The sequence below is a fragment of the Zea mays genome, chromosome 7 (genome assembly GCF_902167145.1).
Source record: "Zea mays cultivar B73 chromosome 7, Zm-B73-REFERENCE-NAM-5.0, whole genome shotgun sequence".
Taxonomy (NCBI): Eukaryota; Viridiplantae; Streptophyta; class Magnoliopsida; order Poales; family Poaceae; genus Zea; species Zea mays.
In genome coordinates this window covers 168001970-168019193 of record NC_050102.1, presented here as the reverse complement: position 1 = coordinate 168019193, position 17224 = coordinate 168001970, and the positions used below count along the sequence as shown (strand labels likewise).

General features: G+C 42.6%; 1 pseudogene across 1 annotated transcript; it reads right to left on the bottom strand.

The window, feature by feature from the left end:
- Positions 1–3908: 3908 nt before the first annotated feature.
- Positions 3909–15510, bottom strand: LOC103634347 (sodium/hydrogen exchanger 3-like; annotated as a pseudogene). The gene is made up of 23 exons (XR_002263409.3): positions 14742–15510; positions 14378–14503; positions 13795–13812; positions 11652–13554; positions 11408–11536; positions 10752–10853; positions 10608–10667; positions 10282–10523; positions 10170–10216; positions 10014–10080; positions 9814–9914; positions 9613–9720; positions 9392–9530; positions 8673–9306; positions 7712–8088; positions 7526–7635; positions 7264–7346; positions 6791–7007; positions 5350–5573; positions 5163–5273; positions 4902–4984; positions 4387–4470; positions 3909–4219 (listed from the first exon to the last, which is right to left on the bottom strand). The product of XR_002263409.3 is annotated as a sodium/hydrogen exchanger 3-like (transcript).
- Between the last annotated feature and the right edge of the window lie 1714 nt (positions 15511–17224).

Here is a 17224-nt window from a genome sequence, read left to right as displayed (position 1 = left end):
ATGAATGTGGGGTGGTTGGGGTATTTATAGCCCCAACCACCACAAAGTGGTCGTTGAAAGGTTGTAGTCGCATGGCGCACCGGACAGTCCGGTGCGCCAGCCACGTTAGAAGACTGTTGGGGTTCGACCGTTGGAGCTCTGTCATGTGGGCCCGCCTGGCTGTCCGGTGGTGCACCGGACAGGCCCTATAGGCTGTCCGGTGTGCCACCCGCGCGTGCTCTGCTCCTCTGCGTGCGCAGGCGCATTTAATGCGTTGCAGTCGACCGTTGCGCGCGAAGTAGCCGTTGCTCCGCTGTCACGCCGGACAGTCCGGTGAATTTTAGCGGAGCGGATTCCCGAAGTTGGCGAGTTCAGAGTCGCTCTCCCTTGGGGCACCGGACACTGTCCGGTGGTGCACCGGACAGTCCGGTGAATTATAGCGGAGCTTCTCTGAAAATTCCCGAAGGTGAGGAGTTCAGCTTGGAGTCCCCTGGTGCACCGGACACTGTCCGGTGCGCCAGACCAGGGCACACTTCGGTTGTCCCTTGCTCTCTTTGTTTGAACCCATTCTTGGTCTTTTTATTGGCTTATTGTGAACCTTTGGCACCTGTAGAACTTATAGACTAGAGCAGACTAGTTAGTCCAATTATTTGTGTTGGACAATTCAACCACCAAAATCATTTAGGAAATAGGTGTAGGCCTAATTCCCTTTCAATAGGCCCCATAATAGCTCTATATACTGTGATCCTTGAATATGTCTTGGTAGCATTCAAGGGTATGGCCTTCCTCAAGTGCTGATAGAGCCCCTGAAGTATGTTGCCAGACTTATATTGCAGTTAGGTCTATCTTTCTTACTAGACTCCTAATGAAATGGATTTTTAGTATGCCCGATTTGTACCATGTATCACATCATCAAGGGTTTTAGTTGGCGTCATGACAATCAGGTCCCTGGGGCGCTCAAGCACAAGAAGAGTATTAAATCATGCTAGAAAAAGTAACTCGTCATTGTAGAGAGATTCATATCATGATTTAGCTATTACTTAGGTTTTATCTCTAGGTCTTACCTGTATACTCGTGTAGGATCAATTATTAGTTATTTTTACCGTCATCTTGGAAGACAAAGCACCGGCAGTAGTCATGTTTCATGCCTGCACCCCTTTTGATATGATGTGTCATACCTTAGGCTCTGAACTAAATCATTAAGTAGAATAAAAGGGGTACGAGGGTGAGGGCCAAGCACCTATCCCTAAACAGATGAGCTATATGGTTGATGTGTGTTGTAGGTGATGCTAAGTGAAGGTTGTGGCTAGCGACCAACTTTTCATTATGGTGCTATCTCGGCATCCCTACGTTCATGTGATGGCTCATGTAGCTAGCGTAGTTCTTAGAGCTAACACCAAGGTGGGGCCCTACACTATGGCTCTGCAAACTAAGGTATAACTCTAATGGGTAGACCTAGAGATACCATGATTAGGGCCTGAGAGCGTACATATGGTGGATCCTAATGTTGCAGCCTTTTCTAAGTTAGGTTGCACAAGATGAGATGGGCTAGGGTTGGCCCTAGCAATGGCATGAACCTAGCGACTTCTTGTCATCACCGTTCAATAGTAACCTGACTAATGTCTGGTGTTGGTGGATTATAGAGAAGAGCCTTTATCAAGAGAACAAACAACATCATAAATTCCAAAGTCAAGACATCAACAAGCCCATCATGATGACTAGTGATAGGAAAAACATTCATGATTGGAGGTCGCATCGCCTTGGTCCCGATATGAGGCTATGAGAGTGACACACATTGAGTGGTGGTGCTTCTCTAGGGCTCATGGAGACATATGGTGTGATGCCCCTATGGCGTTGCACACCCTAGTCGACATAAGCATCGAAGGTAGGCCTGTGGGAACTACTCCATACAACCTCACTAAAGCATGTCCTCTCATCAAAGACGGTAGTGTGGAAAACTGAGTGAGGTTCTGATGCCTTCTATGGCGTGGCTCATGATCTGAGTTGCTAGAGCAGGTGTTAGTCATGACTGCTCTTAACGACAAGTAAGTTGGTGTCTTCATAGCCATGCTGCATAGCAAACCAGAACAATCTCAAGAGAAAAAGTGCTAGAAGGCATCATGGATAGACACCAAGGTATGTATGGTACAAAAAGAAGAGATTTATTAGAGAGAGTGTGGGCATAGGCGAGCGGAATATTGAATCTTGGCATGATCAGGAACCAACATACATGCAGTTGGAGAGGTTTGTGCCATTGTGTGTATAATACCTTATATTCTATTTCTACTCATTGATGAACAAAAGTCATAGAAGATTACAAGCTCAAGAATCAAAAGAATCAACTAAGTACCATGACCTCCTAGCTCCCCCTTTCCACTTGGCTCTGGTGAGAGTTTTAGCCCTGTTGGTTTATAATTCACCCTTATGTCTGTCCTTAGATGTTGTGTATGAGAATCCTGTTCCTATGTTTCAAAATGGCCACTTCCTTTATTACTCTATTCCCCTTTTATAGATAAAGGGAGTGGAGTTTACATGTTAACAAGACTATGGGTCTGATCAACTAAGATAGGGCCATGCCTTTAGTCAGGCATATTGTTATAGATGTCCTTTTTAGTGGCATAATACATGTTGCAAGGGCATGTATGTTATGTCACTTCTATGGACTCTAGAGTCATTGACGTTGGGTACGACGTAGTTGGTAACTAGTGTAGCAACATGTACTTGATAATACTTTATGGTACATAGGTATGCACACACATGGCTACAGTAGGGTCAATGCACATACCAAATTGTGGTATCGAGTACCCTAATACTTAAGTTGTGGGGATAGTGTGCCTGTCAGATGTGATGTTGCACATAACACATTTAATGTGTTGTATGGGAGGCTTATCCAAAATGTCAACGTTATGGGACTATTAGTAGTAGGCCTTACACATGACATCCCTGTTTTGGGGGCCATGATACCTTTGGTGGGATCAACCACATCCTTCTATCTTACGGACAACTTTGTACTTAAATGTAGCAAGAGTCCCTTGGTCCCATATGAGGCCTTTGTCTTAGGCACTAACATTTCATATTATATGAGGTTATATAACTTAAGTACTTAGGGGGCACTAATGGCCCCAGGCAACTAAGTGTTTCTACCATTATGAGTGACCTGGGTTTGGAGGCTAAGGCACTTAAATCCTTCGTCATAGGCACCTCGAAGCACGGGGGCACAAGAGACTTAGATCATTCTAGTTGGACGATGTCCTAGATAACAGGGGTGAATCTTAGACCAATCTTGCGGACTGGTTCCCCTAAGTGCGGAGGTGTCCCAAACTTTGGAGTACTTCAGGGCCATGAGGGACCTAGGACCTTTGTAGTTATTAGCAAGATATGGTAGTGTAGATGTCATTCCTTTGGAGTACCTTAATATTAAGCTGCCTAGATAGTTAGGCCAATGTCTTAGCTAGATCTAGAGTATGTCCCCGAGGTATAGGGCCTTAGGAGCGATGGTCCAGTAGTTGGATCCTGTGGTAGCTTCATATACTAGGATACATGAATGCGTCTTGGTCAACACTATGATACGATATAGTGGTTGGTGCAAACAGACTGCCAGTATAGGCACTACAATATTATATAGATATGGTAGTGACTGGTGATTTGCACCTAACTTCAATATTTTTAGATATAGATACAGATATGACAACAATTGTTGATTCACATCTACCTTATATTATATAGATATATTAGATATAGATATGGGATATAGATAGATAGATATACTGAGTGGTTTTCATGCTTTTCTTCATCTAGGAAATAGAATTGTTCAATGTAAATGTTATAAGTACACTAGGTACATGCCCGTGCGTTGCCACGGAATTTAAAAATTTGTATAAAATATAGATATAGAGCTTAGTTGTTGTTTGATTGTAGTGAACAACATAGCCATCAAACTGTACTTGTACATGCTCAGCCCTAAATGATTTTAGGGCATAGTCTCAGTAGGGTACTTGTACATAGTCAGGACTTGCCTGACATGTCATCAGGCTCATGAAACATGGCAAAATTGGCAGCGAGGGAAAATTATAAGACCAAAAACATTTCATAGGCATATTGGAAGTTGTACGAAACCAAACGCCAACCAAAAGGAAACATTTTTTAAAAAAAATCACTCTGACATCAGCAATCCTGGACGGCAGTACCACTCTCAAGCTGCGCATTAGTAGACGCGTCAAGATCCTGAGGAAAGAAGAGCCTGCAAGATTGGTCGATCCATTAATCACGTATTCACATTGATTAAAAGATGACTTATCGAACACCGCAGAGCTGGAGCTACAAATAAGCAACATGATTATGACATGGGTTGTTTCTAGTTACTGATAACCAGTGGAAAATTCTAAGGTTGGTACGAAGTTATCTTACCTGCATGTGTTGTGGTACAGAGTTCTACTCAGGCCTTCTATGTCAGAAATTTCTTTGCTTCCCGCCACTACCTCAAGAACTTGCCTGAAACCGATAGCTCCAAGTCAAATTTTCTGGGGGCAACATTCATGTGAGAATAAAAATTTGAGTAACAGATAAGTCTGACGAGTTCAGCTCCCAGTAATAACAATAGAACAATCATGACTTAGGGAATAAGGCTAATGAAGCACAAAAGTCAATGATCAATGCTCAACAACATTGATCAGGGTAGAAATACAAATTTCCATGTAAAAGACAAGTTTCTTGTTAGTCTCTCTATAGAGAAGGGCATGAGTTAAGGTTGGATTACTTGGATGCTTCTACAGAGAAAGCATGTAAAAGAATGGAGTACTTAAATGAGCAGCAAATATTCTCTACACTAGAAATTTGTATTTCTACCCTGATCAATGTTGTTGAGCATTGATCATCATGTTGCAAGAGATGCAGATTTTTATTGCTAGGTGAAGAGATTTTACCGATAAACATCTTCTCAAAAGAAAGTAGCCTATCCCGATCTTCTGCGGAGTCAGTGAAGGAATGTGTAACCCCACCAGGGAATCTGCCAAAGAGAAAAACAGACACAGAGATCAAGGAATAGTTATAAAACATAACAAGTGAATTGAAACAGAGGTAACTCCTACGACCAGTGTACTTTCAACTGTTTCATTAAAAACAATAGTGTATCCAGCAGGGCATCATTGAGGAACACCACCTACGGAATACAGATTATATGCTACCTGTGCAAATTCCGTGTCATGATTTCACATAAGTCTTCACCAACAGCACACATGTGAAGAAACATGGGCAGTTTTACTGCTTCAGCCAACTCAAATTGTTTCTCAAAGTACCTAATACAAAATAAATCACTCAAAAATGAATAGATTAAATGCCAATTTGTGTGCATAGGAGAACAAGATTGTATACTTCTTTTGCATATCTGCCGGACAGAACTGAAGTCTGTCATAATCCAAACCACATTCACCAACAGCAACGACATGCAAAACTTGGAATTCATGTAAGATTGCTAGTGTTTTTTCCCTGGAGGATGGTAGAGAGTGGGGACTGAAATAAGATGGTAGAGGGTTTGGGGCACGGCTTCGCACAGCAGGAAGGGAGAAAGGGGAATGCAGTCAGTGCTTCAAAAATCCCTACAATAGAGCAACATTGTGTTAGTTTAGTATTTGAAGTCAAACGATTTTTAGGAACCTTTTTAGTTAAGGATTTATCCAATGCCTTATGTTTGAATGAACCATAATTGAATTACAGTGTTCGTGAATCCTCATTCCTGGCCTCACATGTAAAACAAAGAGACATTTTTAAATTTTTACAGAAGAACAAATAAAAGGACTCACCAGATGGTGGGGATGGGAATGCACCGGGCAGATCGGCTTATTCTCCGGACAAGAAAAGGCTAGGGCTGGGCAAAAAACCCGTAACCCGAAACCCGAACCCGGAATACCCGAACCCGAACCCGAAATACCCGAAACCCGAATTTTGTTCAGGAATTTCGGGTAGCAACTTGCAAAACCCGAAATTATTTCGGGTAATTCGGGTATCACAATCAGGTACCCGAAATACCCGAATTACCCGAACTTTCATGTGTCATGTACTCATGTCATGCTTAATATTTAATTTGTACATCTATAATTATGTGTAAGTGTGCATAACTTGTGATTGTAGATTTCTTGTGTTTTATATATCCATGTATATCATTATTCAAACTATATTTTTATACTAATTTAATAGGATGTATGTGTTTTTATGAAGCCAACACAATAGTTCGGGTAGTTCGGGAATACCCGAACCCGAACCCGAAATTCCGGGTACCCGAATTTTCGGGTATTGAAAACCCGTTGTAATTTCGGGTATCGATTCTCAAAACCCGAAATTTTAAAAACCCGAATTACCCGACCCGAAAATTTCGGGTAACCCGAACGCCCACCCCTAGAAAAGGCATACAAATCAGACAACTGCATAACTGCAACAAGACCCCCCGTGTGGCAGTAAAGTTGCAAGCAATGGCTCACACTAACTTAGGCGAGTTAATTGCTTGACCAACGGAAAATGGTGTTTCCCCACTATCCCTTTTAAATCTGCTAGCAACGTGAACATTTTGATAGGCACGAGATATTTAATTAGATCCATTTATCTATCCAAATACGGGGACGACAACATTTTCTTATGAATGCTAAGAAAAGGTTGCTACACGCGGGAAAAAACAAGCACATGCGTAAAAGAATGGAGTACTTAAATGATAAGCAAATATTCTCTACACTGGAAAACAATTGTCATATTTAAAAACTCAGCAACCAGTCTATACCGAGCAAGAAAACCCAAGAATTGATGGCAAACTGTTGCAACGTACCTGACTAAACAAGGTTCATTGCGACCTTTTACTGTTGAATCTGGCTCATACTTTTCTTTCTTCTTGGATGGCCAGACAGATTTTACATACTGGCTTCCAGCATGAGTATTTATTATGTCACAATATGGAGAATCTGTTTCCATCATCAACCTCTCGACAGGAATGCCTCGTACAACCTCAAGATTTCCGTTAGTTTTCAGAGAGGAACCATTAACACCTGCAACCACGATGCACAATCATCTGACCCGACTGGGAGATAAAGAATAACAGAGTATCAAATTTTACAGTTGTTTCAGTTATCAATATCCAAATGGAAATTTTCAACACAGAACTGAATCACAAAGAGGAATTACAACAGAATTCGGAATAGCTTGTTACAACTACCTAAAGGGTGGTCAATTGACTATCTTTACTCTGAAGTTTATCATGTTGCAAGAGATGCAGATTTTTATTGCTAGGTAAAGAGATTTTACCGATAAACATCTTCTCAAAAGAAAGTAGCCTATCCTGATCTTCTGTTGAGTCAGTGAAGGAATGTGTAACCCCACCAGGGAATCTGCCAAAGAGAAAAAACAGACACAAAGATCAATGAATAGTTATAAAACATAACAAGTGAATTGAAACATAGGTAAATCCTACGGCCAGTGTACTTTCAACTGTTTCATTAAAAACAAGAGTGTATCCAGCAGGGCATCATTGAGGAACACCACCTACGGAATACAGATTATATGCTACCTGTGCAAATTTTGTGTCATGATTTCATAGAAGTCTTCACCAGCAGCACACATGTGAAGAAAATGGGCAGCTTTACTGCTTCAGCCAACTCAAATTGTTTCTCAAAGTACCTAATACAAAATAAATCACTCAGAAATGAATAGATTAAATGCCAATTTGTGTGCATAGGAGAACAAGATTCTATACTTTTTTTGCATATCTGTCGGACAGAACTGAAGTCTGTCATAATCCAAACCACATTCACAAACAGCAACGACCTGCAAAACTTGGAACTCATGTAAGATTGCTAGTGTTTTTTCCTGGAAGATGGTAGAGAGTGGGAACTGAAATAAGATGGTAGAGGGTTTGGGGCACGGCTTCGCACAGCAGGAAGGGAGAAGGGGAGAAGGGGAATGCAGTTAGTGCTTCAAAAATCCCTACAATAGAGCAACATTGTGTTAGTTTAGTATTTGAAGTCAAACGATTTTTAGGAACCTTTTTAGTTAAGGATTTATCCAATGCCTTATGTTTGAATGAACCATAATTGAATTGCAGTGTTCGTGAATCCTCATTCCTGGCCTCACCTGTAAAACAAAGAGACATTTTTAAATTTTTACAGAAGAACAAATAAAAGGACTCACCAGATGGTGGGGATGGGAATGCACCGGTCAGATCGACTTAATCTCCGGACAAGAAAAGACATACAAATCAGATAGCTGCATAACTGCAACAAGACCCCTCTTGTGGCACTAAAGCAAGCAATGGCTCACACTAACTCAGGCGAGTTAATTGCTTGACCAACGGAAAATGGTGTTTCCCCACTACCCCCCTTTAAATCTGCTAGCAACGCGAACATTATGATAGGCACGGGATATTTAATTAGATCCATTTATCTATCCAAATACGGGGACGACAGCATTTTCTTATGAATGCTAAGCAAAGGTTGCTACACACGGGAAAAAAACAAGCACATGCGAGCAGCAAAAGAGGCATCCATTACGCCTAATCGCGACACAACCAGGGGAAAAAAATCTCACGGGGAAAACTTTTGCTTCAGTTTAAAAGATTAACAAAAAAATGGCAACATGTAGGTCATACTTGCGAGCCTGATCTCATCTAGACTTGTGTTGTCTACGAGGTAGTGTCATGAGTGGGAATAAGGTACTACCTAGCGGCAACGCCTTCAATACTTCATCCATGTACTCCACCGCGCTCGCTGTTGTGGTCACGGACGACTTCAAGTTGGGCATGATGATGTCCCTCCCAAAATGCCTCGCACTGCCACAAAACCTCAGAAACATTGTCGAACACCCGGCATGCACCGCCAAAAATCAAGCAGCACCTACACCAAACGAACTTGTGTGGCACTGCAGCCTGAAGGATAGCATCATCACGAAAATGAAGGTGCCAAGCGAGGCGCTCACCACCTCCCAAAATGCCTCGCACTTCCACAGAACCTTGGAAACATTAAGTCAAACGCCTTCATGATGCAAATTGTTTCAATGTCTCAAAATTTAAAACATGTCCATCTATTAGACTAAAATACTGCAACTTCTATATAAGATTAAGAAATGAAGGTTGTTGATGTTGGTTTGTTTTTCTATAAACTTTGTCAAAGTTAGAGAATTTTGACTTACTACAACAAAAAATGTCCTATGTTTTGGAATGGATAGAGGAAGCAAAAGCAGTAACACATCCAAACCAAAGCTCAAACCATATAGACCAAACACAAGATTAACCTTATTGTAAGCCAACGCAATAGACACAACACCTCTCATGAGACCCGCCCACCAAACAATAACCTAAATGACCAATATCATGTAAGGAATATAACAACTGTTTCAAGAGAACATAAGAAGTTAAGATGTTGATAAGTTAAAGACTTACCTGCTGCCTAAAAGATATCTTTCCATTTGGAGTTTTTTTGGTCAAATTTGATAGAAAGGATAGTGGGAAAACAAAAGCAGCTCTTGAAACCAGCACCAAGGCTAAAATGGTGTTGCTCAAAGCGATAGACTTTACCGGGCTGCACATGATAGAAAATACAGATCTAGAAGAAAGATCTTATAGTTGAGCAATGAAGAGAGAGAAAGAGGGAGAGAGTATGCCTATAAGTTTGACCGACAATCTTCCACTTCTCTATATCTAATGCATCCATACCAACATAAAGAAACAGAAAAGTCTCGGAGATAAACGACAATGTTGCAAAGGCATGCCTGTGATCCATCCAATAGTACATTAACATAAGCATTACCAAAGAATGCATGATCAAAAGCAAATGTTCATACAGAAGGTATGAAGCTACTTACTTGGTTGTGACCCTTGAACTTTCTGTTACATTGTGCCAAGTATAGTGTGACATTACGACACCGCAGAAAAACACAGTGAGAATTCCACTCAAATCGAGCAACTTACAATAAAAAGGCAACCCGTTAATAACAATTTACAGCTATGTTTGCTTTTAAAAAATGCAAAATGTCTGAAGAGGTTAAAAGTACAGGGTGCTCACTTCAGCTAGCATGTAAGATAAATAAGCCATTAGCATCATAATGGAAACTTCACGATAGATTGAATGCCTAGGGTGCATGTCAAATAAGAGGAATGTAAGATGTGGAAATACCATCAATTTTTCAATTAAAAAAATTGTGTTGTGTCAAGTACAAACCTGCCAAAGTACAACTTCTTAATGGTATAAGCACTAAGAAGTCCAGACTGCAGAAAAAAACACATGTCAGTAAACTTTAGCAAAGCTAGAAGCGGAAGAGCATATAACTTACAGCTACTCCAAGAATGGTGCTGGAGCCGAACAAATAAAGGAAACTGCTAATGAAGTTCAGTAATTTGGCACCGCTGATATTTCCAGGATCAAAGTTCTGGATTGCATTGAACAACACAACAGAAGTTGTGTCATTGACAACACCTTCACCAAACACGAGGCTGTACAAGAATGGTGTCTCATCTTGGCTTAACACCTACAAGGTGCAAACCGAGTCTGTGGCCGAGAATATTGCCCCAAGTGCTGAAATTTAAGATGTACAAGAGTCAGAAAGAAAGAACTGTATATGGGCAACATAAGTGTTTATGCTTTGGGTGATGAACTTACCAAGATAGTCTCCCAGTTCAAGTGCGCCGATATTAAGCCTTGATATTAGTCCTAGAGCGCCTATTGAGATCAAATGTGAGTTAGGCAGGCAGAAATCTAGAAGCATATAATCATGTTAAAAGTGAAATTTGGGACTGAACCTACCAAGGGATATTACAGTAAAAGAGATCAAGGTGCCAACTGCACCAAACAGTGTAATAGTAATGAAGTTTCGAAAGAACTGTTTCTTCTTCACTTGGAACCTGGCTTATTGGGGAAGGAAAAAAAAGAATTGTGAGTGGGTTATACACAAAGGTTCTTAGTGCCAGATATTCAGCATAATCATACATGACAACATATCAGCTACACTCCTAACGCCAAAGACTTGGTGGAATAATTGCAGATTTATATTTAATAGCACAACATAGTTGCTTTGCTACTGAAGTGTTCAGAAGTTGGAATCCTTTTTGGACTTTAGCTCAGAAAGCTCCAAAGAGAAAACCTATAGAAATAGGTTCTAAAACAATAACCAAATACGTGCAATGCTCCTATGTTAATTTCTTTCCAACATAAACTGCAGGATCACTGTCGTTCAATTAAGGATGCTCCTGCCTCCTGCATCAATTAGAAAGAAAAGGAGGAATTTTCTGAGCACACAGGCAGGGTAGCAACAGCTCTCTTGATATAAATACTACTTTTAATAGTTAGGGTCTTCTTGCTTTTTTCGTTGTGTTTATTATTATGTGCAGGAAAAACTGATATAAATACTAACAAAAAATAAAATAATAACACCATAACGCTAGAACATAGCATCAATACACGAATCCCATTCCCTGCATTGAATATGATCGGCGACAGCAGGTAAATAAATAAGAGTCCTCACTGAACACCAGCACACGCGAATGCTTCTCGCTCGATGCGAACAGGATGACTGCTCTAGTTCCCAGCCCCTGCAATCCCCAACATACAGCATTGCAACATCAAGGTCCCGAAGCCTCGATTAAGAATAGAAGCATGAGCACAGCAGGGCAAAAGCGAAAAAGAAAAGGAGGCGGTTGGACTCACGATGAAGAGCGTGGTGATGGACTCGTTCATCCAGCGGTTCTCCTCGAGCAGGTGCCCGACGATGATGCCGACACACATGAGTGCCACAAACAGCCCCACCGCCGCGATGGATGCGTAGTCCGCCGGTGGGTCGCCCAGTGCCATCGCAGCCCCCAGCCCCATCGTCGCCTCACAGCCAGGGACCGCGTCCACCCCGCCGGGAGGGCCGCGTGCCTCGCTCGCGCCGTCGGGTGGGGGCCGCGGCGCGCCCGCTCGCGTCGGGGGGCCGGTGGGGCAGCGTGCCGCCATCGGGGCTGAGGCCGGGGGCCGCGTTCGCGCAGGGGCCGCCCTCTCTGGTGCCATGCAAGGCCGACATCCTCCCCATTGCTCCAGGCGCTGTGGTCTTGGTTAGCAGGCATGGCGCGCAGAGCGCGTCGAGGGGAGGGGCGCTGTGGCCGCGGGCATCGCAGGGATGGGGGCGGGGCAGGGGCAGGGGCAGGCATCGACGCACGGGGTGGTTGACGGGGGCGAGGGCACGATGCACAGCGAGTGGGAGCGGTCGCCGATAGAAGGGCGCGAGGGGAGGATGTCGGGGGCAGGGCATGCGCACGGGCGCGGGCTGATGATGGCGGGGCGGCGATGGATAGTGCGATGATGGTGGGGCGGATGGAGGGTTCCTGGGATTGCGCGACCAAGAGCGGGGCAAGGGGAGGATGTCGGAGGCAGGGGCAGGGCAGAACCGTGCGCCACACCACTGTGGACGCCTACGGTATCTTCTTAAGAATAGTAGAGATTACATCTGATGTTGTATTTGGTAAAAAAATATTTTTTTCAGAGTTTAGAGCCAACAACTAAACTGCCATCATCTCTTCACCAACAGATGCACAAGACTCCTAGATGTATTGTATGGGGGACAAGGATAGTCTCACAGAAAAAGGGTTGCTAATGATATCATGTTGTTGTAGAAGTAAATCACCATACAATATGAACTATGAAGTGAGTGATTGAACCAAAAGGGTTTTGCATGGCATCCTACCATAAATTGTGAGAACACAAAACCATAAGGGGAGCTGCTCCTCTTAAGCGGCTGACGATCGATCTATTGTATTCCAGATGGTCCTTAAACCGACAAAATATATATACACTGCCGCTTGGTGTATGCAAATAGCTAACTGGGCAGTCAGCCAAGCGCGTGCACTGTAGCATGATTTAGAAATATAGTGTTTCAAACATAAGAATGTTTATTTTGTTACCGAAAGAATGATATTTAGATCCCCACAAAAGTCCATGTCCATTGTAACATGCCCATTCTTAAAATTGTGAATTCAAATGCATGAACACAGAATAGCATGTCATGCCCAAATTACATGTGATGGCTGGACAACAATAATTACCAGTGAAACACATCAACAAGATGGCTGGCAATGTTCCAAGCACTGAAACAAAGCATGACCACATGCTCAAAGATCACAAGATAATATGTCACTACCCCACCACAGTACCACACGTAAGTGACTATTTTACCAATGTGTTACCCTCCCTAGAGGATCACCCCATCTTTGTACAAACTTGAAGTGCCACAATACCACCTTACATGCGGTTCAGGCCCTCAACATCTGGTTACACAGACATCCCCATTGATCAAACCACAAAATGCTCATGAAGGAAACTCATGAGATGCCCATGTGATGGGTAATAAAACTTAAATATAATGGAAGACATGATTTTTGTTTCTCAAACATGGAGAGTTTTGCAACATTATATTAATAAGAAAAAAGGAAAGATAAAGGCTAACAAATCATTCACACAATAAGCATAAACAACTATAGAAAGCTGAAACGCATCCAAACCTTAAACTGCGCGCGTAGACATCCACCAACTGTTTTGCAATTTTAGGTCAATCTCCCTTGTTTGCAAGAAGAATCTGGTAAGAAAATTACTTGTAGAGATGTCACAAATTAGAAGGTAAAAATCATAATGTAAATCATATTTCTAATGATTAGAAGCCAGTTTGGTAGATAATTCAGTAAAATTCAATATTAATGAAGATGTTGTCTATGGAATTTCTGAAACAATAATGGCACATAATGTGCTTTTAATAATTACATATTGCCTGGTACTTGGCCCTAAGCCCAACATGTGGTCTGAAGAGAAAAGAATCTACCTCATCTATCACGACCATCTGCAAATTGAAATAGTTCAATGAGATCAAAAGGAATATAAATTTTATGTACAACTTTGCATGCAAAATATAACATAATTAGCAAGAGCCTGAGCACGGGTGACCTGAAACCCAAGCTTGAATCCACCAAACCCCTGCCCACTCATCATAAATTACCCACTAAAAACTAAAATTTAGCACCCCGCCGAGCACCAGAGGCCAAAACACTGTGAGATCGAGCAGCACTGAGCTCCCAATTTCCCTCCTAAAAAATCCCTAAACCGAATCACGTCATATGTTCTCCAAAAGAGTACCCTTCTCCTCTTAGTAATTTCAGCATTCCCTGTCTTATTTGTACGTGATTTTGAAAAATCTAGTTTCAGATCTTCTCTGAATTTCAGAGCGGAAGCACCCCACAGATGATCGATTTCAGTAATGGTTCGACACTTAGGTGACTCTATCATATTCATAAGGTGAATTATCTCCAAATATGTTTCACTAAGCGTTGCACCATAAATAGACAAAAGCAAGAATAGGCTATGCATTCAACTGTAGCTTCAAGTAAACATAAGTAATGAAATCTTACTGTAGGATAGGCTGAATCTTCATGATATCAGCTGGGACAATCCCATCTATTTCATCACCATATTCTGCCAAACCTGACACAACTAATGCTTCACACTTCCTTGATAAGTTCTGGTTGATATGACCACTGTCATAAGAGTATGAACTGAGTCATAAAGGTGACAATAAAAAGTGAACTGTCACACACAATACCTACAGTAATTCATCAGTGCCGAACAGTTCACAGAGAAAGTTAGCTACAAGCCAGTATGTCCCGTAGCCGAAACAACAAGATTTGATTCATACATCCAGGCAAACAATCTTTAGCACCTACGGTAGCAGGACACAAGTGTTCGGGAGCTCGGTAGGAAGGGGATCAAATCAACCTTTTCTGGAAGTCGACGGACTGGGTGTCGGCCCTGTACTTTCCCACGGGGACCTCCTCGAAGGCCGGCTTGAGCTTCAGCGAGGAGTCGACGAAGACGCCGTCGGCGAAGGCGACGCGCGGGCTGCTGGCGCCGGAGCCGTCGGCGAGCACGAGCTGCACCACCTGCTCGGCGAGCGCGTGCAGGCCGTCGGCCCCGGCGGGCGCGGCGGCGAGCTGGTCGCGCGTGGTAGAGGCTTCTGCGGTGGCGGCGACGGAGGAGAAGGGGAGCGAGCAGTGTCCGCAGGCGCGGTGTCTGTGTGCTAGGGCTCGGGTTCCGAGGAACCCTAGCTGCCGCGCGATGGCGTCTTACAGGTCGTACGCACCGCCGCCTCCGCAGGGCGGCTACCCGTCGCAGATGAATCCGTACACGCCGCCGCCGCAGGCGCCCTACAACAGGATGCCGGTGCCGCCCTACCACGCTGGGCCCCCGCCCCCGCCGCCACCCGGTCCGCCGCCACCTCACCAACTGCAGTTCAATTTCGGTCCTGGGCCTCCGCAGCAGCACCCGCGACGGCTTCGGGGCTGGTGGGCAGGATCGAGGAGTGGGACTGTTGTGTGGGATCGGACGGTTTAGATCAGAGAAGGATAGAACGGACGGTTGAGATTGTCTAACGGCAGAACGCAAGGAGGCAGGCTACCCTTGCGTTCTTAATAAATAGTATAGATTTTGATCATCTCAACATGTAAGTATATGTGTGCCACTATCTTAACGCCAACTTGGGACCATTTGGAAGAGATATAATTAATTTTTGTTTGTTAATAGCTAGGGCTAATTGTTAGCTAGTTAGATCATGCTTGACACAGCTTCACCACCAGCTTCACGAGTTATTAAACTATTTTTTGGTCAATCAACTTTTTAAAAAAGTAACTTTATAGGTGAAGTTTTTTATATTCTCATAAAGTAGTAGAGATAGGTGAAGCTTAAAAAGTATATTTCACAACTCTCTATTATTTCTCTATTAGCACTGCATAGAATTGTTGGTGAAGCTATTTTATCCAATAGTTTCTCAAAACAGCTTAGTTTCATAAAAAAAGATGCTTATGAAGCTGTAGCTTCAATAATAAAGCTGAGTTGTGCCAAATTTGAACTAATTAATAGTTATTTGATACACGAGCTAATAAATGGTAGGCTTCTATAATAGTTATCTGATACATGATCTAATATATGATAGGATTCACGACATTCCTTTGGACCTTGGTACGTGCACTTGAGGTACAAGGGAGTGTTTGATTTCTAGTGACTAATTTTTAGTCTCGCCATTTTATTTAATTTCAGTCCATAAATTGCTAAATTTGAAAACTAAAACTATATTTTAGTTTCTGTATTTGATAATTTAGAGACTAGAATAGAATAAAATAGAGGAACTAAAAATTAGACCATATAAATCAAGGGGACATATCTGGTGCACATGGTGCACATATTAAATCATCACCACTCATTTTAGATCTAACGTCTCTAGTTGATTATTCAATTTATAAATAACACCTTCCACCACTACACACCACCACGTTGAAGGGTGTCCTTAGTAAAATGTACCAAACAACTAGAAACGTTAAATCTAAAATGAGTGATGATGATTTAATATGTGCACCATGTGCACCAATGTTCCATGTGGATATGTTGTCATAAATCAAATACCCCATAAAATAGGTGTTTTCTCATTTCATTAGCTCCTTTTAATCCACCAATAGGCTAACACAATTAGAGAAACTCCAAAAGCATGCTAAAAAATTTCTCAAAAATGATTATTGGGACATGTTAAAAAAGTTTAAGGTGTTTTTAATGTACATACTCCAACAACCTCTTTAAATATATGCTAAAATTGAAAATTGCACCGTACGTGGGCCTTTTGAAGTGCAGGTGGCCGACGCCCACGCTTGAGATGCTGCATGCAAAAGGTTTTAGCGACATACGAGGGACACGGAAATATGAGAGAATGGAGGTCACAAATCGTTGAATAGTTAGACATTTTTTAGATTAAATTTCAAATATAAATCATGACCAATAATAAATAGTTTAGGTGTTTGTTCCACTATAAGTAACCTAACATGTTACTTAACATGTTAATCATAAAAAGACATCACACATCTACCATAACAGATAAACTGAAGTATAGGGTCAAATTAGATGATGTGTACTGATCACACATACCGGTAGACGGCGTGAGTGGAAGCAGCAGAGTCGACGATGTCGAAGTAGTAGGGTCGACGACGTCAAAGCAGCAGGGTCGACGAAAAGATCACGAGCAGTCGTGTGAGGACCATTCACGTGCATGTCGTGCGTCCGCAAGACGAGGGGCCGAATTTTGGTGGACCATTCACGTGCATGTCGTGCGTCCGCGCCCTTCGCCTCGCCCCGCCCTGCCTCGCCCAGGCCAGGCCAGGCCAAGCGAGGCGAGCGAGCGCGAGTGTGGTTCTCCACACTCTCTCCCTGCATCCAAG